Below are 27074 nucleotides of genomic sequence, written 5' to 3' on the forward strand. Positions count from 1 at the left end.
GCCACCCAGGCGCTGAAACATTGAAGCATTTTAATAAATTAAGTTGACATTCAACTTAAAGTCCTATTTTAATATCTAATATTTTATTCAAACACTTAACCATAATAGCAGAAACTATATGATCTTATCCTTAGAATCCTCTGATGGTGAAAACATGCTTCTTAGAATTGATTGATGTGAGAAAGGAAACTGCTGTAAAATTCTTATCTTCTTGAAAAACTCAGCTGTGCATTCAAGATCAAGCATTGTGTCTGCAGTGGGCAGTGCACATCTCTGAGCTTGTTAGTAGGGTCATTAAGCTTCCGGTTGAAGGCCTGAGGGCCTCCCATGAGTCATGTGCAAGCCCCTTGAAGTGTGACAATGACAGCATCTCCCCAGGGCCTTCTTCCCTTGTTTTCTGGGTTATCATATCCCAGGGAAGTTGTGGGAACATCTGTGTAAGCTTATGTGACAGGCTGTTTTGGTTTGCTGGGTAGGGCTCCCGTAGCAAAGTCCCACAAGGCTTAGCAGAAATTTAGTGTCTCATAGCTCCAGGGGCCAGAAGCCCACATCAGGATGTCAGCAGGGTTGATGTCTTCTGAGGGCCCTGAGGGAAAATGTGTTCCAGGCCTCTCTCCTAACTGCTGGTGGTTTCCTGACCGTCTTTGACATTCCTCAGTTTGCAGACACATCACCACAATGTCTGCTTGTGTGTTCACATGACATTGTCCCTGTGTCTCTGTGTTTCTAAATCTCCCCTTTTCATAAGAACAGCATTTCTACTGGGTTAGGGCCCACCCTACTTTAGTGTCCCTCATCTTAGTTCACAACATATGCAAAGACCCTACTTCCAAACAAGGTCACATTCTAAGGGACTGAGGGTTAGGATGTCAACAAGAATTTCAGGGGGATGCAATTCAACCTGTAACATAAGACAACCTCGAAAACTAATAATTTTGATTATATGTCCTTGGGAATAAGAGAAAACAGTTGAAGCTTTGGGGAAAATGTTATCACTAAAAAGTAATAGAAATCAGTAATAGACATCACTGCTAGGAGTGGGGCATATGTGCCTGTTGGCTGCACCTGTGCCTTGGCCCTGCCCCCACCCCCCCCCAACACTGGTGCCCTGAATGTCCACGTGGTGTCAGCACAGAAAGTGAGGTGTTCTTTCTTTTCTTTCAATTTATTACCGCAGTATAATTGACATACAATGTTAGTTTCAGGTATACAACATACTGATTTGATAATTATATATATTAGTGCTCTGGACCGCAGTGAGTGTGGTCACCATATGTCACCATACAACATTATTACAATATTATTGACTATGTTCCCTGGGCTGTACTTTTCATCCCTATCACTTACTTATTTTATAATTGGAAGGTTGTACCTCTTAGTGCCCTTCACCTATTTCACACATTCCCCATCCCCCTGTGTTCTGGAAAACATAGATTATTCTCTGTGTCTTGGAGTGTATTTCTGTTTTTCTTTCTTTGTTTGTTTTGAAAATCTTTAATGTTTATTTTTGAGAGAGAGAGAGAAAGAGCGTGAATAAGGGAGGGGCAGAGAAAGAAGGAGACACAGAATCCAAAGCAGGCTCCAGGCTCTGAGCTGTCAGCACAGAGCCCGACGTGGGGCTCGAACTCACAAACTGTGAGATCATGAACTGAGCCAAAGTCGGACGCTTAACCGACTAAGCCACCCAGGCGCCCCTGGTTTTGTTGTTGTTGTTGTCATTAGATTCCACGTAAGACCTAAAGGGTATTATGCTGAGTGAAATAAGTCAGACAGAGAAAGGCAAACACCATAGGACTTCTCTCATATGTGGAGTGAGATGTCCTTTAAGGAGGCAGTTCACCCTGACAGGCCCCCTGCATATCTCATGAGGCTGACTGCTTATTGGGGTCATTTTCTGAGAGGGGCATTTTTGGAACTTCTTCCCCATTTCCAGCAGTGAAACCTACCTCCCCGTGTGCACTTTTAGAATGCATTTTGCAAAGACTCATGCTTAAAATCCAAGTATTAAGTGTTTAGAAAAATGTGGCACACTTAGTTTCCTGAAGATGGAAGGTGAGGGTAGTATTATTGTGTGCATTTCAGCTGCTGGCAGTCTCGCTTCTTGTCACCGCTGTTTATTTATCACAACATTCATAGGCGGAAAGGGAACGTGAGAGACCACCTAACACTGTCCTCCCTTAAGGAAAAACTCTCTCAAAGCTCTTCAGCCAAATGAGAATTTATTCCTTGTTTTTTTTTCCTACTTAAAAATATTCAATATTGACTTCCATTAGAAGCTACCCATAAATAACCAGTATAAATAATTGAGTGTCAGTGATCTAAAGGTTACCACAGATTTTGCACTTTAAATTCAGCATTTACATGTAAAATTATGGCTATAGAATTACATCAGAGTCCTGATTTCATGTTTCATTCTCTGAATTTTTACGCCACCTTCCTTTTACCATTTCCTGTTAACTTTCAGTAATTTCTTCAAGGATGGTGTGAGAAATCTGAAAGCTTTCTATGACCTCTTACATTTGCCGGTAGTAGTACAAATTTTATTAGGCACTTTTTTTTTTCAGTCAGAAGTTTTGCCCTCATGAGAAGTGCACTTCATCTCATTGTATATCTAAGCTATTGACATATATGATTGATGCTTTCATGATCAGATATGAATGGTATATATTTATGTTTATAGTAGATAGTTCCAAAATGCAATTTAGGTTTTTATATTAACTTAATCATTACAGAAGAACAGAGATGACAGTGTTGGAGAAGTTCTTCAAGAACATTTGATTGTGGTTTTGGGGGTTGAACAGAGCCTCTAGTCTTAGACTTTCCCCAGGGAAAAGACCTCAGTGGCACAGGTAAATGAATGCCACTGGTGTGATGCCTGGGGAAGCCAGATTCTTGGGTGGGCCCCTACCTATCTCCTGAGGATCCTGAACTGTCAGCCATGGGGGCCTCAAAGTTTTAGTGCTTTTGTTTTCTTTGCTTGTGTAGAGTTGCTTGTGAGGGAGGGTGGAGCTTATAAAGCTTGTCTGGCTTGTCTGGTGGATCAGCTTACATTCTTGCCACATTAGCAGTCATGCAATTGCTCAATGTAGGTACCCCAGGGTTTCCATTAAGTGTGCTTGCTTCATGGGACATCCTGAAATGTCACAAGGGAACCCTCTGACTATGGCAGTTGTATGCAAGGAGATGAGACTCTCCCTTTTTTTTTTTTAACTTTTTTTTAAATTTATTTTTGAGACAGAGAGAGACAGAGCATGAACGGGGGAGGGGCAGAAAGAGAGGGAGACACAGAATCGGAAGCAGGCTCCAGGCTCTAAGCCATCAGCCCAGAGCCCGACGCGGGGCTCGAACTCACGGACCGCGAGATCGTGACCTGAGCTGAAGTCGGACGCTTAACCGACTGAGCCACCCAGGCGCCCCAGAGACTCTCCCTTTTTTTAAAAAAATTTTTTTAAGTTTATTTATTTAAGAGAGAGAGAGACAGAGAGAGAGCACAAGCAGGCTCCACACTGTCAGTGCAGAGTCCAATGTGGGGCTCGAACTCACAAACTGTGAGATCATGACCTGAGCTGAAATCAAGAGTCAGCGGCTTAATTGACAGAGCCACCCAGAAGCCCCGAGACTCTCCCTTGTTAAGCTGCATTTGGAGAGTCTGCTTCCAGAAATGTGAATGAAATGGCATAGAAGACCCTCATCTTGAGCCCTGGCACCAGTGACACCTGTGCTTCCTAGTGACTCTTGACAGGAACCCAGGCAGCTTTCCTGACTCAAATCCCAGGCTCCTGCTACATTGCGCTGTGGCCTTCATGACAAGGCAGCATGAGGGAAAATGCCAGCCCATCTGGCTGTCTTCAGACATCTCTCTCCTGTGTATCCATGTGATTTTCTCTGCTCCTGGAGTCCCTGTTTTCTGGCACATAGGGGTGGGCTGCTACCTGCTGCTAATTGAAAAGCCCTCTCTGGCCCTTCTGAAAATCATGCTCTAAGATTGTTTGTGTCTACATCAAACAAGCAAGAGTTAACCCCCCCACCCCTTTCAACAGTCTAAAACAGTCTAAACCACATGTAAATTAATTTGATTCGGGAATGGACTCCAGGGCCAATAGCTCACCGGCGGGCCCTGTGTGTTGTGAGGACACAGTCCCTGAGCCCAGCCCTTGGGGATTCTGCAGCAACCAGCCTCTGTTTGTTTGCAAAAGCGACCTGCAGTGAAGTGGATGTGGCTGACTGAGATCTCAGATCTTTGCGCTGCATGATTGCTGTTTGGATTTTTTAGAATAAACTTCATCTTTTAGAACAGGCTTAGATTTACAGAAAAATTGCAAAGGTTGTATAAAGAATTCCCATAGTTTTCCATTAGTAACATCTGACATTAGTAGCACACATTTTTTTTTTATGATTAATGAGCCAATATTACCGTATTATTATGAAAGCCCACAGTTTATTCAGATTTCCTTCCCTTTTATATAATGTTTTTTTTCTTCTCCAGGATCCCATTCAGGACACCATATAACATTGTCATTGTGTCTCCTTAGATGCCTCTTGGCTCTGACAGCTTCTCAGTCTTGCCTGGTTTTTAATGGTCTTGACAGTTTTGAGGTGTACAGGTCAGGTATTTTGTAGGATGACCTTCCATTGGGATTTGTCTGATGTTTTTTCTCATGATTAGACTGGGGTTATGGGTTATTAGACTCTCCCGCAGAGGGAGAATACCATGCTCAGTGCATCCTCTCAAGGGCACATTCTGTCAACGTGACTCATCATTGTTGGTGTTGACCTTGATCACCTGGCTGAGGGAATGATTGTCAGGTTTCTCCACCATAAAGTGATCCTTTTTTGTACTGTCTTTTTGGAAGGACATCAGAATGCATAGCCCACATTGGAGGAGGGGGTAGTTTTATTCTTCTTCTTTGAGGGCAGGCTGTCTACATACATTATTTGGAATTCTTCCACAGAGATTTGTCTTTCTTCTCCCATGTATTTATTTATTTGATTTTTTACTTGTATCAGTGTGAACTCAGAGATTTTATTTTATGCTTTGAGATATAGACCAATGGTAGTTTATTCTGTTCCTAAAACTGTTCCATTGGTACACACACTATATGTATATGTGTGTGTATGTATGTGTACATATTCTGTGTGTATGTATATTCTTACTTCCTGGCACTACAAAAATCCTCCAGGCTTATCTTACATATTTCTTGCCCCAGTCCTAGAATCAGCTACTTCTCCAAGGAGACCTGGTTCCTTTTATTGGAGGATGGTCTTAGAAACCAAAATTAGGGTGTAAAGTGTGCTCACTGCTCCTGAGAGTCTTTGTGTCTAGGTCCTCTCAGCCAACAAAACCCAAAATATACATACATATACTAACACCTGTGTGTATTCATACTATAAGTATTTCTGTATGTGAAGGAATACTCTTCTGTTTCTCTCCACTCCACTCTCAATACTTCACTTCTGGTCACTAAATGTGTGTGGGGTTTTCCCATACCAACCAATTCTCTGGCAGTCCAGGCACCACTGGGTATCCTATACTTCAGTTCAATTCTGACATTATCTGAGGTTAGTGCAGACCTTACAGGGTAAGGACTCAGTCCCACAAGACTGCCCCACCCACAGCTCACCCCACTTAAGATGCCAATTGCAAGTAATGAGTCTTAAGGTTACCCACAACTTATGCCTGATTGGGCTACAAACCAGGGCTTCTGTGACCCCCTCCTCGGGTTTGGTAATTTGCTAGAATGCCCTACAAAACTCTGGAAAATAGTTTTACCTATTAGTTTACTAGTTTAATATAAAAAGATATAACTCAGGAACTCTCTTCCATCTGATGCATAGGGCAAGATGATGCATGGGGCAAGGTGATAAGGGCACTCTGTGTCCTCTCCAGGCACACCACCCTCCCAGCGCTTCTGTATATCCACCAACCTGGAAGCCCTCTAAACCCTTTTGGTTAAGAATTTTTATGAAGGCTTCATTACTTAAATATGACTGATTAAATCATTGGCTATTGGTGATTAATTAGACCTCCAGCCCCCTCTCCATTCCCTAGAGGTCATGGGGTGGGGCTGAAAGTTCCAACCCTTTAATCACAAGGTCTCTTGCCCTGGCAGCCAGCCCCTGTACTTAGGGGCTTTCCAAAAATTGCCTCATTGACAACAACTCAGGTGAGTTGCAAGAGGATTGGTATGAATAGTAAAAAATGCCACATTCACCCTTATGTTGTACAGCTATTTCAGGAACTGGGGACAGAAACCAAATGTTACATCAAAAGATGCTCCTGTCACTCTAATCACTTAGGAAATTACAAGGGTCCTAGGCGCTCTGTGCCAGGAACTGGATGTAGATATAATATATATTACTAAATTATAATATGTAACCATTGGTGTCTATATTAAACTAAATGTGAGGGTATAGTGATGTCTCCAACTTTAATCCAGTACCAGTGGATCCTTCTGTTACTGGATAAGTGTCCATTGCCCAGTGTGCAGTGAACTTAACACAGACACAGGCTTTTGCAGAGAAAATGGTTTTTATTGCAGGGTGCCAAGCAAGGAGACAGAAGGGCATTTCTCATATCCTCCTCCTAGAGGAAATGGGAGCTGAATACTTATGGGACTTTACTGGGAAGGGTGGTTCTTAAGGTGGTTGTAGTGATTGGAAGTTGGAAAAAAGTGAGGTAAGGGGTAAGGGATCACTGCTTCTCTGCAGGCGCCATCCAGTGACATACTTGTACATATGTCATATGTACACAAAAATTGGCAGCATTGGCATGATGAATATGGGGGAGGGAGGTAGATGTTAGGGGTGTCATGACAGAACTTACTTTCTTTCACTTTTGGTCCCTTTTGCACGACTGCAAGAATTCTTCCCAGTTTGCTCCTGTCTTAGCTGGTCTTATTGATGGTTGGTACACTTTTGCAAAACAGATTTATAAATAAGTCAGGTTAGCAGAGTTTTCTTAGGGTACACCAGTCATACATTTGTTAACTTAATATGATGGTTTCACTTCTAGTCTCCCCTTTGCCCCCATTCCAGCAGTGAGAAGCTTGCCACTCACTATCTACCATTTATTTACTTATTTGTTTACTTCCACTATACTTGCCTAGTGGTATCAGAACTGTTAACCAGTACCCCCATGAAAAACAGTTCTGTCAGCTAGAGTTCAATGCTGACATACAGTTTCTTTTGCCTTTAGTTTTACAGACTCTAGTCATTTCCAGAGTTAATTGGGCTAGTCCCCTTCCCCCTACCCCTTTCAGTGAGATTGTTTCATGTTTTTGTAAAACAGATTGTTTTGCTACATTCTGCATTCCATCTTTGAATCTTCCAGCTTCCTAAAGACTACTTTTTAAATTGCAAACATAACTTAAAAAAAAAAAAAGAAGAAGAAAAACTTAAGCCTGACTGGCTCAGTTGATAGAGTGTGCAGTTCTTGATCTCAGGGTTGTGGGTTTGAGCCCCACAGAGGGTGTAGAGATTACTTAAAAAAAAATCTAAAATTGCATACATTGTACTCTACGATTCCATGGACTCTGACAAGTGTGTATAATTGTATCTGTAATTATAGTATCATAAGAATAGCTTCACTACCCTAAAAAACTCCCTATGCTTCACGTATTCAATCCTCTCTGCTCCTTCTAACTCCTGACAATTGCTCATTTTTTCACTGTTGCTATAGCTTTGCCTTTTCCAGAATGTCATGTAATTTGAACCATACAGTGTCTTAGTATTTTCAAGCCGCTATAACAAAATATCACAGACCGGGTAGTTTAATTTATTTCTCACAGGCCAGAAGTCTGAGATCTTGGTGTGGGGATAGTCTGGTGGAGGCTCTCTAGGTCACAGACTTCTTATATTCTCACCTGGCCAAAATGCCAGGGATCTGTCTAGAGCCTCTTTCATGAGATACCAATCCCATTCATGAGGGCTCCACTTTCATGATGTAAGTGCCTCCCAGAGGCCCCACCTACCGATACCATCACTTTTAGGGGTTAGGATTTCAACATAGGAATTTGCAGGGAAACAAACATTCAGACCATAGTGTATAGTAACTTTTTCACACTGGCTTCTTTCACTTAGCAATATGCATCTAAGATTCACTCATATCCTTTTTTGTGGTTCGAGTGTTCATTTATTTTGTTGCCAAATAATATTCCATTGTGTAGAGGTACCATAGATTCTTTATCCATTCACCTGTTGGAAGATATCTTGGTTGCTGCCAGTTCGGGGCAATTATGAATAAAGCTGCTATCAACATTCATGTGAAGATATTTTCAAATAAGTGGGGTATGTATCTAGGAGTGTGATTGCTGATCATATGGTAAGACTATGTCTAGGCTTGTGAGAAGCTTCAAAACTGCCCTCCCAAGTGGCCATACCATTTTGCATTCCCACCAGTAATGGATGAGAGGAGGCTTCTGTTGGTCTGCATCTTCAGTAGCAATCCATATTGTCAGTTTGGGGATTTTAACCATTGTTATAGGTGCATGGTGCTATCTTATTGTTATTTTAATGTACAATTCCCTAATGACAAATGATGTTAAGCATTATTTCAAATGATGATCTGCTGTCTCTGCATCTTCTTTGGTGATGTATTTGTTCAGATATTTGCCCATTTTAAAACTTGGGGTAGTTTTTTTGTTTTCTCATTGTTCCATTTTAAATTTCTTTATACATTTTGGACACGAGCCTTTTGTGAGACATGTGTTTTGTAAATATTTTTCTTTCAGTCTGTGGCTTGTCTTTTCCTTCTCTTAACAGTGTCTTTTGCAGAGCAGAATCTTTTAATTTTACTAAAGTTCAACTTAGCATTTTTTTATGAAGATCATGCTTTTGGATGTTCTATCTAAAAACTCATCCTCAAAACCAGGATTTCCTTGATATTGTCCTATGTATTCTTAAAGGAGTTTTGTAGTTCTGCATTTCTCATTTAGGTCTATAATCCATTTTGATTTAATTTTTGTGTAAGGTGTAAGTTCTGTGTCTAGGTTCTTTGATCTGCATATGGATGTCCAGCTTTTCCAACACCATTTGCTAAAAAAACTGTTCTTTTTCTATTGAATTGATTTTGCTTGTTTTAACAAATCAGTTGACCATATTTGTGTGGGTCTATTTCTGGGTTCTCAGTTACATTAAATTCATTTATTTGTCTGTTCTCTTGCCAATGCCAATGCCATGTGACTTGATTATAGTATCTTTACTGTAAGTCTGTAACTTGGGCAATGTGAGTCCTCCAACTTCTTTCTTTTATCCTCCTCAGTATTATGCTGGCTATTCTAGGTCTTTTGTCTCAAAATAAACTTTAGTATCAGTTTTTCAATATCTAAAAAAATAGTTTTCTGGGATTTTAATCAAGATTGCATTGAATTTATATACATAGTTGGAAAGAATTGACATCTTAATATTGTCTTCAAGTCTGTGAACACAAAATATCTTTGTAGAGCATCTTTGAACTTCCTTCATCAGAGTTTTCTAGTTTTCTGCTTTTAGTTCATATACATCTTTTGTTAGATTTATACTGAAGTGTTTCATTTTTGGTGCTATAGTAAATGATAGTTTTTAAATTTTCAAATTCTAGTTGTTCATTGTTGGTACATAGGAAAGCAGATGATTTGTATATTAACATTGCATCCTGCAACCTTGCTATATTCGCTTATTAGTTCAGGAACTTTTTTGTTAATTCTTTGGGATTTTCTGCAGAGATAATCACATTGTCTATGAATAAAGACCTTCCTTCCTAATCTTTGTTTTGCATTATTGCACTAGCCTGTGTATAATGTTGAAAGGAGTGGTGAAAGAAGACATCCTAGCTGTGTTTATTCTTAGGAGGAGAGTGTCTAGTCTCCTCACTAGACTCATCACTCTAATGATGTTAGCTGTAGATTTTTTGTAGATGCTATTTATCAAGTTCAGGAAGTTTATCTCTGTTCCTAGTTTGTACAGAATTTTTTTTAATGAGTAGGTGTTAAATTTTGTCAAATGCATTTTCTGCATCAATTGATATGATGATATGACTTTTCATCATTAGTCTATTGATGTGAAACATTACATTAATGTTCAAATATTGTACCAGCATCCTATACCTGAAATAAATACCCCTAGTTAAAATATAAAATTCTTTTTATACATTGTTGAATTCAATTTGCTAATATTGTGTTGAGAATTTTTGCACTGAGGTTCATAAGAGATGGGAGAGTGACCTTTTTCTTTCTTTACTGTTTATATGATGTTGTCATTAGGATAATGGTGGTATCTAGAATTCTCAGAGAATCTAAAAGGAAGTGTTTTCTCTGCTTCTGTTTTGTAGAAGTGATTATGGAAAATTGATATAATTTCTTTCTTAAATGTTTGGTGGGATTCACCAGTGCAGTCATCTGAGTCTGGTGTGTTTTTTTTTCTTTTTTTTTTTTTCTTTTTGATAAGATTATTGATTCAATTTCTTTAGTAGATACAGGCCTACTCAGATTGGTGTATATCTTCTTGTGTGAGTTTTGGTAATTGTGTTTTTAAAGTAATTGGTCAATTTCATCTATGTTGTCAAATTTGTAAGTATACACTTATTCATAGTGTTCCTTTAATTATTGTTTTAATGTTCTTCGGATCAATAATGATGACCCTAATTTTCTGATATTAGTAATTTTTGTCTTCCCTCTTTTTTTCAGTCATCCTATTTTCTCTATTGTTTTCCTGTTTCAATTTTATTGATTTATACCCTAATTTTTATTATTTCTTTTCTTCTGTGTGCTTTAGGCTTAAATTGCTCTTTTCTACAGTTTCTTTTTTTAATTTTTTTAACATTTATTTATTATTGAGAGACAGAGAGACACAGAGCATGAGCAGGGGAGGAGCCAAGAGATGGAGAGACACAGAATCTGAAGCAGGCTTCAGGCTCTGAGCTGTCAGCACAGAGCCCAACATGGGGCTTGAACTCACAAACTGTGAGATCATGACCTGAGCCAGAGTCAGACACTCAACCAACTAAGCCACCCAGGCACCCCTCTTTTCTCCAGTTTCTTAAGGTACAAGTTTAGAGTATTGATTTTAGATCTTACTTCTTTTCTGATGTAGTCACTTAATACTATAAATTACCCTTAAACACTGCTTTAACTGCACATGACAAATTTTGGTATGTTGTATTTTCATTTTTGTTTGTTTCAAAATACACTTTCATTTCAATTGAGACTTTTTATTGTAGATGACATAGAATGTCTTCTTAGTTTCAGGTATACACCATACTGATTCAATAGTTCTGAACATTACAAAATGCTCACCATGGAAAGTGTAGTTACCATCTATCACCATATAATGTTATTACAATATTATTGACTATGTTCCCTATGCTGTTCATCCCTGTGACTTGTTTATTTTATACCTGGAAGTTTGTAGCTCTTAATCCCCTTCACTTGTTTCACTTATCCCTCCATCCCCCTCTCTTCTGGCAACTACCAGTCTGTTCTTTGTATTTATGAGTCGGTTTCTATTGTTTTATTTGTTCATTTTCTTTAGGTTCTACATGTAAGTGAAACCATGTGGTATTTGTCTTTTTCTGTCTGATGTATTTCACTAAGCATAATACCCTCTAGATTCTTCCATGTTGTTACAAATGACAGGATTTGAGACTTCTTTAAACCATATAATATTTAGAATTATGTTTTTAAATGTCTGTATATTTGATACATTTTCAGATTTTTATTGTTATTGATTTCTAGTTCAATTCCATTGTGATCTGGGAACAGACTTTATATGATTTCTATACTTAATTAAATTTGTCAAGGTGTGTCCTTTTTAAAAAAAATTTTTGTAAAGTGTTTATTTATTTTTGACAGAGAGAGAGAGAGCTAGCGTGAGCTGGGGAGGGGCAGAGAGAGAGGGAGACACAGAATCTGAAGCAGGCTCCAGGCTCCGAGCTGTCAGCACAGAGTCCAATGTGGGGCTCGAACTCACGAATCATGAGATCATGACCTGGGCTGAAGTCGGATGCTTAACACACTGAGCCACCCAGGCGCCTCATCAAGGTGTGTTCTTTAGCCAAGAGTGTGGTTTTCTTGATGAATATTCCGTGTGAGCTTAAAAAGAATGTGTATTTTGCTGTCATTGGGTGAAGTAGTCTATAGAGGTCAGTTAGATCAATTGATTGTTAGTGCTGTTCAGTTCAACTGTCTCCTTACTGATTTTCTGCTGGCTTGATTTATCAATTACTAAAAGAAAGTGTTGATGTCTTCAACTACAGTAGTGGGTTTGTCTATTTTTCCTCTCAGTTCTATTAGTTTTGCCTCATATATTGTGACACTGTGTTGTTAGGTGAAGACACATTAAAGATAGCAAAGTCTTCTTAGAGAATCCACCTTTAGTTCTTTCTGTAATGCCCCTCCTTTTCCCTGATAATCTTCCTTGTTCCAAAGTCTTTTTTGTTAGAAATTGTTATTGACACTCTAGCTTCCTTTTTAATTACCATAGCATGATATAACTTTCTCCATCCTTCTTTCTTTTAACCTATCTTTTAACCTTTCTTGTAACCTAAGTCTTTACATTTAAAGTGAGTTTCTTCTAAGGGTGGATGGGAGGGCGGGGGAGAGGGAAAATGGGTGATGGGTATTGAGGAGGGCACTTGTTGGAATGAGCACTGGGTGTTGTATGTAAGCCAATTTGACAATAAATTATATTAATAAAAAAAATAAAGTGAGTTTCTTGTAGACAGCATATAGTTGACTCTTTTTTATTCACTCTGATGGTTTTTATCTTTTAATTGGGGCATTTGAGTCATTCACATTTAAAGTGATTACTGATATAATTGGATTAATATAGCTAAATACATATCTGACACAAGACATATCTAGCACGTTGGTAGATTTTTCTAGTTTTGTTTGCTCTTTGTTTTTTTCTTATCTTTTCATGCATTCTCTGGTTTCAGTTGAGTATGTTTTTATGGTTCTATTTTATCTCCTCTTTTAGCACATCGTTTATACTTCTTTTACAGTTTTGTTGTGATGATTGTCTTGGGTCTTCAATATATATTTTTAACTAATCTATACCTACCTCCAAATAACACTGTACTGATTCACATGTAGTACAAGTATCTTGTAAGAGTGTTCCCAATTTCTCCCTCCTGTCCTTTAGGACATTGCTGTCAGCCATTGCATTTATGCATGTACTATAATCACCCAACAGATCGTTACTATTATTTAAGCATTTACCTTTTTGATCAATGAAAAATAAAAAAATTTATTTTACCTCCTTTATTCCTTCTTTAGTGTTCGTCTGTTCTTTATGTAAATTTGAGTTTCTGACCTATTTCATTTTCATTCTCCCCAAAGAACTTCTATAAACGTTTTTTACGGCAGGTCTGCAGGTTAAATTTTCTCCATTTTTGTTTCTCAGAGAAAGTCTTTATTTCTTCTTCAATTTTGAAGGATAATTTTGTTAGTTGTAGAATTCTAGGATGGTGTTTTGGTTTTGGCTTTTTGGTTTTTTTTACCACTTAATTCTTTTTAATGTTTGTTTGTTTGTTTTAATGTTGGCGTTATTTTTGGGAGAGAGACAGAATGCGAGTGGGGGAGGGGAAGAGAGAGAGGGAGACACAGAATCTGAAGCAGGCTGCAGGCTATGAGCTATCAGCACAGAACCTGATGAGGGGCTCGAACTCACGAACTCAACTGATGCTCGACTGAGCCACCCAGGTGCCCCCCACCCCTTCTTTTTTAAACCACTGTAAATATTCATTCTGTTTATGCTTGATGTCTTGATGGGAAAGCGCTGTAATTCTTATCTTTGTTCCTCATTAAGTATGGTGTTATTTTTTTCTCTGACTTCTTTTAAATTTTTCTCTTAGTTTGTGGTTTTCTGAAGTTTCACTATGATATGCCTAAGTATAGATTTTTTTTCATACTTACCCTGCTTTAGTGTTCTCTGAGCTTTATTTGTGGTTTGGGGTCTGTCATTAAATTTGAAAGTTCTCAGTCATTATTACTTTAGGCAATTTTGATGTTTCTTTCTCTCTTCTCCTTTTGGTATTCTGCATTTATTATACCCTTTGAAACTGTCCCATGGTTCTTGGATTTTCTGTTTTCTGTTTTGTTGTTGTTTGTTGTTTGGGGTGGGGGGAAGGGGTTGTTTCGTTTTTTCACTTCAGCTTGGGTCATTTCTGTTGACCTGTCTTCAAGCTCACTAATTTTTTCCTCAGCTGGGTCCAGACTACTAACAAGTCCATCAAAGGCCTTCTCCATTCCTGTTGCAGTGTTCTTGGTTTCTAGTACTTTCTTTGATTCCTTCTCAGAGTTTCCATCTCTCTGCTCACATTACCCATCCGTTCTTGCATGTTGTCCAATTTTTCCACCAGAGCCCCTTAGTATATTAATCATAGTTATTTTAAATAGCTCATGTAATAATTCCAAAATATCTTCCATTTCTGGGTCTAGTTCTGTTATTTTCTGTGTCTCTTCAGACTGTGTTTTTCCTTACCTTTTAAACATGCTGTGTAATTTTTTGTTGGAAGCTCAGCATATCATATTGGATAATAAAAACTGAAGTGAATTGCCCTTAAGTGTGAAGTTTTATCTTTCTATGGCTGGGACTTGGGCCCTGTTAATGTTTGCTCTTCCTGGAGGTCCCAGAGGCCTCAGATTCACTTATTTTCCTTTGTTTGTCTCATCTGCTTTCTTTAGACTTTCCTAAAAGCTGCTCTTTGTGTCTTGCAGCTCTTTTAGCTGTAATCTGCTGCCATTATACTGGGGCCCTGTTCATATGGTGGGAAGTTTTATGTGTGAGGAAACCATTCAATAATTGCGGTGTCCTAGGAGGCTAGTGTCCCTGTACTGTGTCCTTCCTAAGTGTTTCTTAGACTTTTAATCATTCTTTAGGTGAGAGCTTGAGGGACACAGAGTCAGAAAATGCCCTTTCCACAAGTGGAACAAGACTTGGTAAGGGATTTTTACCCGCAAAAGTAGGCCTTTCTTGTAGAGAAGCTTTTGTTCACATCCCACTATGATTACTCTCCCTCCCCCTGCCACTGCCATCAAGCGATCTTTCTAGGCTCTGTACCATGAGAATCTGGTGGTGTTTTTAAAGGTAAAACACACTATAATATGAGGATCTCCCAGAGACTGTGGCCCCATGCTCAGGCTAGTTCATACTCAGTTTCCAGCTGTTTGTCATACTTGACATAGTAAGTGTTCCTACCCCTTTGTGGCTGCAGCAGCTTCTCCAGGTGAGCAGACCTCCTCTGTGACTCTCTAGTTCCAACTTTACCTTCAGATTTCTAGGTTGCAGTTTGTTCTGAAAACTTTGTTCCCCAAGGAGCCTGAGAAAAGTTGTTGATCTTCATTTTGTTATGTGTTTTTTCTGGTTGTGAGGATGGGAGTGATGACTTTCAGGCTTTTTCCATGTCAGAGCTGAAATTGGATATCTCTGTTTAGATAATTAAAGAGAACTTTGTTACTCCTTATGAATTCCTTGTTTGTAGATACACGTGAATTAGTGCAGGAATATTCATGTTTGGCTGTCAAATGGATGGCAGTAATTAGTTTGGATAGTTGGGGATTCAGAGAGTTTTTCCATAATTGGCAATCTTAATAGTTCATTCGATCTAAACATCCTCATGTTACCGCAGAGGCTCAGAAACTCAGGCTGTCTGAGCTTCTTGTTCAAAATAACTAGTTAGTCTTTAAATTACTGGTCTGGCTCAGGCTTTCTCTGACTCTCTTTTACTAGTCTGTAATGAAAAAAACCTGCAACTTAATGGCACTTATAAGACCTGTGTAATATAATAAATACATGCATTTGTTCTTTGTTTCTGATTCCTGGCACTAAGTGCCTAAGACCTTTTCAATCTCCTGAGTGACAAGAGTAGCTGTATCCTGCTGGGATGACTCTTGGCCCAGAGCCTGTAGATAGTTTCAGGAGTGGAAGGTCTCTAGAAAGACCAACTTTTTATTAGAGGATTGAAACTTTCTGCAACCCCGCCATCCTCCTGGGGCAGCAGAAGGGTTAGGGAGGTTAGGTTTGATCACCAGTGACCAATGATTGAATCAAATGTGACTTCATTAGAAACCCCTAAATAATGAGGTTTGGAAAGCTTCTAGGTTGGTGGACACATTGAAGTTCTGGGAAGGTGGTATGCCTGGAGAAGGCATGGACACTCCCGCTGGCACTCTCCCCAAACTTTGCCCTATGTATTTCTTCCATTTAGCTGTTCTGAATTTCATCCTTTATAATAAAGCGGTAAACATAACTAAAGTGTCTTCCTGGTTCTGTGAACCATCCTAAAAAATTATTGAATCTGTAGAGAGGATTTGGGGAACCTCTGATTTGTAGCCAGCTGGCCAGAAGTGCAGGTGGTCCCAGGACTTGTGACTAGCTTCTGAAGTGGGGGCAGTGGTGTGGGACTGAGTCCTTAATCTGTAGGGCCTGTATTGTGGCTAGTTAGCGTCAGAATTGACTTGAACACCCTGTTGGTGTCTGAGAATTGCAGAAAACCTCACACCACCTCATGGTTCCATTCATATTGAAATGAAAGAACAGGTAGGCTGCTCTTACTGTATTCTAATGCCTCCGGTATCCATGGAAGCAATGCCATGCTTTCTGGCACCTCCTCACAGAGCTACCGCTTGGCTTGAGAATATAACACAGATGTGGAAAGGAGGTAGTCTTACTTTCCATAGCTTTTTTTTTTTAATTGAATAGGTACGTTAGGTGGCATACAGTTAAATTTTAGGAGTTAGCTTTATGTGTGGTTTTTAGCAAGTTGGCTTGTCTTTGGTAACAGCTTTATAGAGGAAAAGGCTGTGTGACGGTAGATGTTCCTGGCAAACGAGAGCATTCCACATGCAGACAGTGGTTTCCACCAACTCTTTACCACTTTGCCTCCATTTTACTAAGCCAATTGATAGGAAAACAAACTTGTGTGTGGTTGAGAATTTGCCATCAACGTACGAACAACTGTCTGGAAACAAGGAACACTTATACCTCAAATCAGGAGTTGTTTGTTAACTTTGAGGGCCAAGTTTGGGTGGGCCTTCAGTAAACCCAGCCAGCACTCTTTTTCAAAGAAAGCCAGCTGCGAAGTGAATTCACACGGTTTCAGTATGGCTTTGCACCTACCAGTGAAGAAGCCACACCCAAGGCATCATCATTAGAGTCTGTCTGGTTTGGTCACTGGTTTATTCCTTTGACCTCAGCCCCACTTATTTTCTGTGGATCTGTGCTGAAAATTCTCTCCATCCCACATATGTCTTTTCTGGGCTCCTGTGTAGCTTTTCTGGACTTTCCTTCAGTAACACTTTCTGTCTTTTTTGAGTAGGTTGGCCTCTAAAGCAGTAAGACAAATATTGTCGGAGTCTGTAGCATTTCTCATTGCTTTATGGTCAAACCCCATGTTTTCTGGGTTAGTACAGAGGCATTACTGGAATTACACAATACTGAATTTTCCTCTGGCATATCTAATACGCTTGAGTGTTTTAACAAACCAGCGGTTATGATCATTTTAATGGGAGATTCGTGTTCCATTTTGCATACGTGATGAATTTAAATTTGATTGAGTCTTTGAATGTAAGTCCCTAGAGTACACAGATCTAGTTCCTTAATGCTTTGAGGTCTGTCCCTGCCTATTTTTATTAAAATATTTCCTCATTTTAAATTATTGTATTTACTAGAGTATTTTAAAAGGGGCAGTATTTTGCCTGTGGCTTTATAATTAACCTAATCTGATTACTGTGTGTGTGTGTGTGTGTGTGTGTGTGTGTGTGTGTGTGTGTGTTTTAATGGGACAGTAGGCATACTATGTCAGCGAGGTTTTAGGAACAGTAGGCTTAGCATAGCATCTGTGGTCCCACACATTATGTATTATTTATGGCAATAGCCTATGTAGTTTTATGGACTAGTTACTTAGAATAACTTCATTGCACATACCTGGGATTTGAGTTTTGCAATATTGAGCTATACATTCAGGCACCAGTTTGGTTCTATTCTAAAAAACAAGGCTGTTTTGCATAATTATCAAACTGAAACAGCTTAATTCTTTATTTCTTTTTCAAAGGTTCTTTTGCAAAACCAATTTGATTTTGTGTTTAACAAAATACTTTATTTTTTAATTTTTTTTCAATATATGAAATTTATTGTCAAATTGGTTTCCATTTGGTTCCCAGTGCTCATCCCAAAAGGTGCCCTCCTCAATACCCATCACCCACCCTCCCCTCCCTCCCACCCCCCATCAACCCTCAGTTTGTTCTCAGTTTTTAAGAGTCTCTTATGCTTTGGCTCTCTCCCACTCTAACCTCTGTTTTTTTTTTTCAAAATACTTTAAAAATTTGGCAGAGTTATACTTATATATTTATTTGTTTTATATTTAGGTAAATATAAAAAACAACTAGACTTTGTTCAGTTTTGCTACACAACTGACCTTAATCATTATATCATTATATATCATTAATCATTATATCATTATATCATTAATTTGCCTTATGACTTAGGTTTATGTGTCCTCTTTTCAAAATGTAGGAACTGAGGTTTCCCAAACATAGGGAGATTTTAAAATCTGGCTACATGACAAGGAGCTGGGGTCTGAACCGATATCTTTCCATCTCTCATCTTTTTTTTTTCTTTTAACTGTGGGTAATTTCAAATATATACAAAGGTAAAGAATGCAGTATATTGGGCTTCAAGCACCTGTCAATCAGCTGTAACACCCCTTGGCCATTCTTGTTTCACTGATACCATTTGTCCCACTTAGTTTTTTTTTTTTTTAATGTTTGTTTGTTTGTTTGTTTGTTTTAATGTTTATATTATTTTTGAGAGAGAGACAGAACGTGAGTGGGGAGGGGCAGAGAGAGAGGGAGACACAGAATCTGAAGCAGGCTCCAGACTCTGAGCTGTCAGCAGAGAGCCCGATGCAGGGCTCAAACCCACGAACCGTGAGATCATGACCTGAGCCAAAGTCGGTCTCTTAACCCACTGAGCCACCCAGGCGCTCCTCCCCTGGATTATTAAAGCAAGTCTGAGACATCTTATCATTTCATTTCAAAATCCTGAGTATGCTATCTGTAAAGGAAAAGGATTCCTTTTACAAAATGATAAAGTCACAAAGCCATTACCACACCTAATGAATACCAGTAAATTTGTTTTATCATAAAATATCCCATGTTCAGATTTCTCAAACTATATCTATCTGTGTCTCTTAAGTCTCTTTCTCTTTTGTTTGTTTTGTTTTGTTTTTCCTGGACCTGACGAGGGGGCTGCTAGAGCCCACACAGCCCTTGTTATCCCTTTGGACATATACCACTAGAGAGATAGAGTGCAATTACTTATTTTAAGGTTACCTTAAAACTACTCTCTGTGGTTGAGCCACCAACCTAGATACTAATATGTCATTTTGCTTTTGATTTTAGGGATTTATTTTTCAAGTTTTGATTTAATTTTGTATCATGATCATATAGAACATTTACTGTTACAAAGTCAGATCTATACAAGAAAGGATTTTTGGAGGCTTCTGGTTGTCATCCTGTCCCCTTTATCCTGTTTCTATTTCTGTCTTCCTCCTGTCCCCACCACCTCACCTACACCCCCATAGCAACCAGTCTTATGGGTTTTTGCTTTATACTTTCATCTAAAAATTATAAATCTATGTGTGTACTCTATACATACTGCATGCACATTTGCATACTAGACACACCGTCTTTGCTCTTGGTTTGTAACTTAATGATCTATCCTGGGGACGAGTCTATAGCATTATATAGAGATGTTTCTCCTGCTTTTTACAGCTGCACATGTGAGGGGTATTAATCCTTGTCTATGATACAAGTCACACACTCTGCCCTAATTTATCATTGCCTTTTTTATTTACTTCCGGTGGGTTTTTTTAGGAAAAGTTTTCAATTAGCAATAATCGCGCCTCGGATAAACCTCATTGGCTACGATACTGCCACTGCGCAAAGCTCCGGTGGGTTTTTTTAATATGTAAAGATTCTAATTTTTACATACATAAGTTTCCTATTCTTTTTCCTTATTGCTTTGGATTTTGAGTAATTGGAAGTATTTCTCAAATTATAGGTTATAGAGGAACTCCCTATTTTCTTCTAATACTTAAATGGAATCTCTCTCCATCCTCTCTCTTTACTTTTCCACTTATATTTCTGATCAATTTAGAATAATCCTGATATAATTTGCATGAAACAAAGCTATCTTTTCCCTTTTCCACATGACTATCTGGTTCTATCAATACCACTTATTAGAAAGTCCATTTTCCCCCCAGTGGTTTTAAACAACACTGTTTTCATATTCTAGAGTCCCATAGACAAATATGTCTATTTCTGGATATTTCAGTTCTATTCCACTGGTCAATTTGTACACCAATACTATGCTGTTTTGATAATAAAGGCTTTATAATATACTTTAATATCTGGTAGGTTAGCCTTCTTTGTTGTTACTCATTTCTAAGATTTCTTAGTGATTCTTGCTTCGGTTTTCTTCCAGATGAACTGCATAATCAATTTGCCTGGCTTTTAGGAAACAGTGATGGGATGTTTTTATTGATATGGTATTAAATTTATAGATTACCTTTGGGAAGAATGGTATCTCTAATGTTGACTCATGTCTAAGAACATGGTGCATCGTTTCATTTATTTAAACCACTTTTTTCTTTTTTGAGTGTTTTGCAGTTTTCTTTATGTAGGCTTCAGATTTTTTGTCACGTTGAAAGTAATGGTACTTATTTATCTGTTTTATTACTGTAAATGTGGTCTTTTTCTCTATTACATTTTCTATTTGCTGTGAATGAACATTGTTTTGTATACTAAGTTTTCTTTTTGTGTTTGGGTGTACTAGTTTTGCATGGATTCTTTTGTTTTACAAATATATAATCACATGCTCTGCAAATAAAGATATTTTTAAAAATCTTCTTTCACAAACTTTATGGGTCCAGTTTATTTTTCTTGTCCAACTGATGGGTGAATTACTTGAACTCAGTGTTTAAAAGTAGTTCACATTGTGGGTACCCTTTTCTTGTTACACACTTTAGCAGAAAAGCCTCTAATTATCTGTTGGCTTTTGTGGTGATATATAAGTTGTATATGTATATATCTTCTATTATGTTGTGTTGTGACTTTATTATCTCCCTTAATTCCTGTTTTTTTGAGTGCTTTTCATATGAACCGATGCTGAGTTGTTTACATATCTTTGCTGTATCCTAGAGATGATCATATGATTTTTCTCCTTAGCTCTATTAATATGAGGAATGTATTTCCTAATGTTAAATCACTCTTGCATTTCTGGAATGAAATGCATTTGGATTAATCTTTGTCTTCCTGAATCTGCAGCCTTCCTTGATTGTATCTGCAGCTGGACAAGATCTTAGTCTGGTTTGTATCTTCAATGTCTAAAAATGCTATGTGTGTGTGTGTGTGTGTGTGTGTGTGTGTGTGTGTGTGTGTTTATCTAAGGAATGTTGAATGGATTTTTTCCTTTTATAATAATGATTATATGTGTGTGTAAATATATATATATATATATATATATATATATATATGTATATATTTTAGAGAGAGAGAGAGTGGCATAGAGGGGCAGAGGGAGAGGAAGAGAGAATTTTAAGAATTTTAAGCCTCCACGCTTAGCTTAGCCCTAATGCGGGCCTCGATCCCATGACCCTGGAATCATGACCAAACTCAAGAGTCAGATGCTTAACTGACTAAGTCACCTAGGCACTCCAGTAATGATTATATTTTTAAAAACAAAAACAATGCATATTTCTACTAAAATAAGCAACATAGAAAAGTAACAACAGCAGAAGCAATAAATTAACTCAATTACACCATCCAGAAATGATCTATTTTTTAAAATTTTTTTTAATGTTTGTTTATTTTCAAGACAGAGACAGAGTGTGAGCAGGGTAGGGGCAGAGAGAGAGGGAGGCACAGAATCCGAAGCAGGTTCCAGGCTCTGAACTGTCAGCACAGAGCCTGACGTGGGGCTTGCAACTCATGAACCCATGAGATCATGACCTGAGCCAGAGTCAGACACTTAACCAACTGAGCCACTCAGTTGCCCCAATCTATTTTTTCATATAGGTGGCCATAAATTCAGAAGTCTCTAAATGGGTATAATGATAAAAGAAGAGAGTACAAGGGAATAACACTGTGTGTGTTTTAAACAATCATTTTTATTTGAAATTAACAGAAGAAGCACTGAGGTGAAATTAAAGTTAATTCTAAACTTCAGATTGGTGTTCCTTTATGGTAAGACACATTCGTTTCTAGAGCTAATGGAAAAAAAATACCTCCCAGCTGCCATTCAGATCCCCTTCATTGTAATTAATCACATATCACTTTCCTCCCCCACGAAATTACTGTGGCGATCTCACGCTTTCCCCCATGCCAGTACTGTGATTTTCACTCTTGTCTACTATGTTCTTCACTGTTTTCAAATTATTTATTAGATGTGCAATGGTGAGGGTTTAATTCTCACTTTGTAATTGGTTTCCTGAGTTCTGTCCCTAGTGTCCTGTAAGAGCACTGTCTCTGTTTATCACCTTGAGTGCTTCTGGTGTTGGATTTAAATTCTTATTAGGATCTTAGGTTCCATGAAGCACTTGTGAGGAGCTTCTGTTTCTTGGTTTATGTTTTCTTCCTCGTTGTCAAGCTCTGTTTTCACAGCCCTTCTGCCTCTGTTTGTTTACTTGCTTGCTGTAGCAGTGGATGTTTGTACACGCACCTGCCAACACTCTCACTCATGTGCAGTGCCACTGGCTCTGTCCTTGTGTTCCTTGGCTCCCATCTGTGTGACTCCTCTCCTATAGCCCTTACCCGGCTTATTATCCCCTGTCAGGGACAGATGTTACCTGTCAGCCTTTTTTTCTAGCCTCCAGGAGAGGATGGGGATAGCCATGCAGGCTGAGCACTGCCCTTGCAAAGGCCCTGGGGTCTTGCTTTTCCTTTGGAAACCCCACAAAATGACCCCTTGGTGGAGCCCTGGTGGGTCTCACTCCTGTGAGTACTGGCTTATCCCTTCAATCTTGGCCCTTTCTTCCTCTGTTGAGCCATGAGATACACTGTATGGGCTTCTATTCCAAAGGGATTTTAAAACAAAATTTCCTAGAGCCAGCTACCCCCAACTCTGCTCACATTGTTACCGGACAGAGAACTGATTCTGAACTCAGGTTCGACCGCTCCCTCTGAGAGACAAGGATGTTGGGAAAGGAAAGGTTGCTTTATTCAGGGAAGCCGGCAACCTGGGAAGATGGTGGATTAACGTCTCAAAGACCATCTTTCTCATATGGGGGAAGCTGCAGGTTTTTAAAGGTGAAGGCATGGGAGAACAGAGGGTTGGGGAGCTGTAGGCAGGAGAAACAGGTGCCCTGGCAGTTAGTCCTCTGTCGACACAACCCTGAGCAGATTTGCTGGCATCGGTGACAGCTGTTTTCAAATGTAGTCAGGGCCTTATCTTCTGGAAAGTGTGGTCCTTCGCTCCTCAAGGCCAGTGGTCTGCAAATCTCCAGGAAAGCAACTTAGTTCTGCTACAGATCGAGGGACTTAGGTCAGCCAGAAAGAGTGCATAAGTTTGAAGCAAGTTCACCCTTCAGACCAGCTGGAGTGCTGTTACAAGGTCACTTCAGACTTGCAGGTATTACTGGGAACTCTCAGGACTCTATTTACCTTCTGTGCTCACAGTGACTTTCGAAGGGGAGGGTGGGTAAGGAATCATATGCTGTTGGAACCTCCTCTTCACTTATTTCTGTACCCACCGTCCCTCTCCAGTTCAGATATTGTGCCTTTCTCTTCCTTCTTCTTTTTTTTTTTATTGTGCTGGTGAATTTCTTAAAATGTTTGTCCTGTGTTTTTCATGAAGAGCCGGAAGAGGGCCCTGTGGTCTTGCCTCATATGGGTATTTAGATGAGCTCCCAGGCCCTGTGTTTCCTTCCCACGTTCCGTTACATACTGAGGCCAGTGTGGACACTTCTTGAGGGACACTGAGTGCTGAGAGTTCTGATGGGCTCAGCATGTATCACTGTCTTAATCTTTCCAATTGTGTTTTGGGATAGGCATTACTATTAAACGTGTTTATAGACAAGGAAACTGAAGCACAGAGAAGTCAAGCAACATTGACTTGATTTGAACCCAGAGAACCCTGATGTAGAACCTGAAGTGTTTTGTGTGATGTTGCCTCTGGGTGAAAACACATGAAGGAATCTCATGGAAGCCAGTTACTGACACAGGGATGGCAGTCCCCCAACGTCTGAGCAGGCGTTGGTATCATAAGAACTGAAAATGTTTTTTAAGGAAACTACCCTGGGAGCTGTCAGTATTACCACTCTCAGATTAATGACTTCTGAGTGTATTTCTTCTGTCATAATTCAGTCATTCTACAAATAGCTTTCTGTTAGGTGCCAGGAACTGCCTAGGGTGCTTTATGAATATGAATCTTTCACCCTTCCCCCTTCCCACTGACCTGCAGGAGGCTCTGATTTTTGTGTTACTGACGGAGAAAGTGGAGGTCAGAGTGAAATGAGGGGATTCCCCAGGTAACCTGGCTAGTGAGGGGTGTAGTAGCTGGATTCAAGTCCAGGTTCACGTGGTCCCTGAAGTGAAGCTCTTTGAATGATGCTCCCCTGCCGGGGGTTAGGTCATCGAACTTTTGTCAGTGAGTTTTGAAGAGCTCTCTGCTTTGCCTGTGACCGATCTTTACCATCTTTTTTTTAAAGAGAGTGAGAGAGAGAGCATGCACATGCACGAATGGGAGTGGGGGACAGAAGGGAAGAGAGAGAGAATCTCAAGCAGGCTCTGTGCTCAGCATGGAGCCCAATGTGGGGTTCGATCCCACAGTCCTGGCATCATGACCTGAGCTGAAATCAATAGTTGGATGCCCAATGAACTGCGCCACCCAGGGGCCCCTAATTTTTACCATCTTTAACGAAAGTGTCAAAGAGAGTCCTCACCCTTTTAAACAAGCATCAGAAGGGAAATTGTTGGGGCAGCAGTGTATGAAAGAAGTGATCTGTAGGCAGGAATCTTGGGGGAAGATATTGACTTAATTTTCAACTGTCTCCCAGAAAAAAATAATAGAAGTATATGAAAACATTATTACTTATAAGTTAACATTTAATCCAACATATTGTTTTCTCTTCTAAAGTAAAAAATAGAAGTAAAATCTTCTTCATAGGTATCTTAGCTTGGGCTACCATAACAAAATACCATAGACTGGGTAGCTTAAAACCTGAAATCTATTATCTCTAAGCCCTGATTGGGTTCTGATGAGATTCTGCATCCTGACTTGTAGATGGCTGCCTTCTTGCTGTGTTCCTACATGCCTATTCCTTGGTGTACACATGGGGAAAAAGAGTGATCTTTTTCCCTATAAAGGCTACCAGTCGTATCAGATTAGAACGCTGCCCTTGTGGCTCATCAAACCTTAATGATCTCCTTAAAAGCCTCCCTCCAGAAGCAGTCACATTAGGGGTTAGAACTTCAGCATATGAGTTTTGGGAGGACATGATTCAGTCTATAGCAATAGACACAATAGAGAAGGTGTTTTCATTTCTCTCTTTTATTTATTTATTTTTTTGCTGTATTTATATTTTATCCAAGTTTTCAGCTGGATTATAAACACCAGTGGGAAGGATGTGTCTCTAAACGTCTAATTTACAAACCACCCAGCATATTGTTCTTTTTTAAAAAATTTCGTTAAGTTTATTTATATACTTTGAGACAGAGAGAGAGAGAGAGAGAGCATATGCACTAGTGGGGGAGGGGCAGAGAGAAGGAGAGACAGAATCCCAAGAGGCTCCATACCATCAGCACAGAGCTGGATGAGGGGCTCGAACTCACAAACCATGAGATCATGACCTGAGCTGAGATCAAGAGTCAGACACTTAACCGACTGCACCACCCAGGCGCCTCTGTTCTTAATTTCTTCCCGTCAGGTGATAATTATCATAGAAGGTAATGAGGGTGATCAGTGTTTGAGTAAAACTTTGAATATTTTATATGGTAGTTGAAAAATAACATTCAATCAACTTTTAAAAGGTGTGTCCATCCAGAAGAGGCTGTAAAGCAACTAAAGTATTTATTTGTGATTACAGTCCCAGAGACACAAAGTCTAGTGACATGGGAAGTTTGCTCCAAATTTGCTAGCAGGAAGGGTAGATTTGCAAAGGCAAAACCCAGGTTACATAACTTGTTTTGAAAGAATTAAGATTGGTGTTGGCAGAGTTTAAACTAACAGGTGGTACATTATCTCTAGTTCGGTCCAAAGTAGAAGGATGTGTTCCAAGAAGTGGTGGAGTTGCAACTGATTCAAGGGAAAAGTTCATGGTGTTCCGGAAACTGAAACAGGAGAGGTGCATGGGGTCTACTTCCCCAATCTCTTTTCAACTCTATTTTGAGTGACTCTCTTCACAATGCTTATTTTATCTTTCTTGAAACTCCTTCCACAGGTGGCTGTGCATATTTTCATTCTACCGGATCAGGTAGACATCCTGTATGTTTTATATAAGAGAAAGGATAGGATGCTCTGTATGGTTTTAGTGGAGAGATACATTTGGAATTTAATGCTCTCATTTAGTTACAGAAAACTAGAGAGAACCGCTGCTTTAAACAGTTGGGTTCTTGGCAGATGAACTTACAAAAGAATATTGCCAGTTTTTTTTTTCCCTGTGGGTCGTAGGTGCCTTGATATAACTAGCTCTTAGGGGAAAAAAAATATATGAGGCAAGTATAAAATGTGGCTCAGTGTGATTAGAAAGGAAAGTCTATCTTTTTAGAAATGTGTTGAACTCTGAAAGTTTTAATTAAAACTCAGACATTGTCACATGATATTCTAAACTTGTACTTAGCCTTTCCCTTGAAAAGAGATACCTCTTTCTTCTCTGTAAATGTAACTATCCTGGTGTCTTAAATCTTCCAGCTATATAGGATCACCATGTCCCTTAAGATTCAAGTGAACCTGTTCACACCCCAGTGTCCTGCATTTGGGAAACCCAGCATGCTCTGTCCCTCTCCTCCTTCCCCAAGGATGGCTATACCTGGCCCTGGAGATTTTTCCGGTCACCCTGACTACAGTTTCCTGCCTCTGCTGAATGTTCAGGCTCCCCTGAG

At 39.3% G+C, this 27074-nt stretch overlaps 1 protein-coding gene and 1 pseudogene across 1 annotated transcript in view; one reads left to right on the forward strand and one right to left on the reverse strand.

Annotated features, from left to right (window-relative positions):
- Window positions 1-27074, forward strand: part of FAM189A1 (family with sequence similarity 189 member A1) — a 447576-nt gene that overhangs the window by 223073 nt on the left and 197429 nt on the right. The gene's annotated exons all lie outside the window — the stretch shown is intronic.
- Window positions 19840-19924, reverse strand: LOC122223241 (annotated as a pseudogene).

The sequence above is a fragment of the Panthera leo genome, chromosome B3 (assembly GCF_018350215.1).
Source record: "Panthera leo isolate Ple1 chromosome B3, P.leo_Ple1_pat1.1, whole genome shotgun sequence".
Taxonomy (NCBI): Eukaryota; Metazoa; Chordata; class Mammalia; order Carnivora; family Felidae; genus Panthera; species Panthera leo.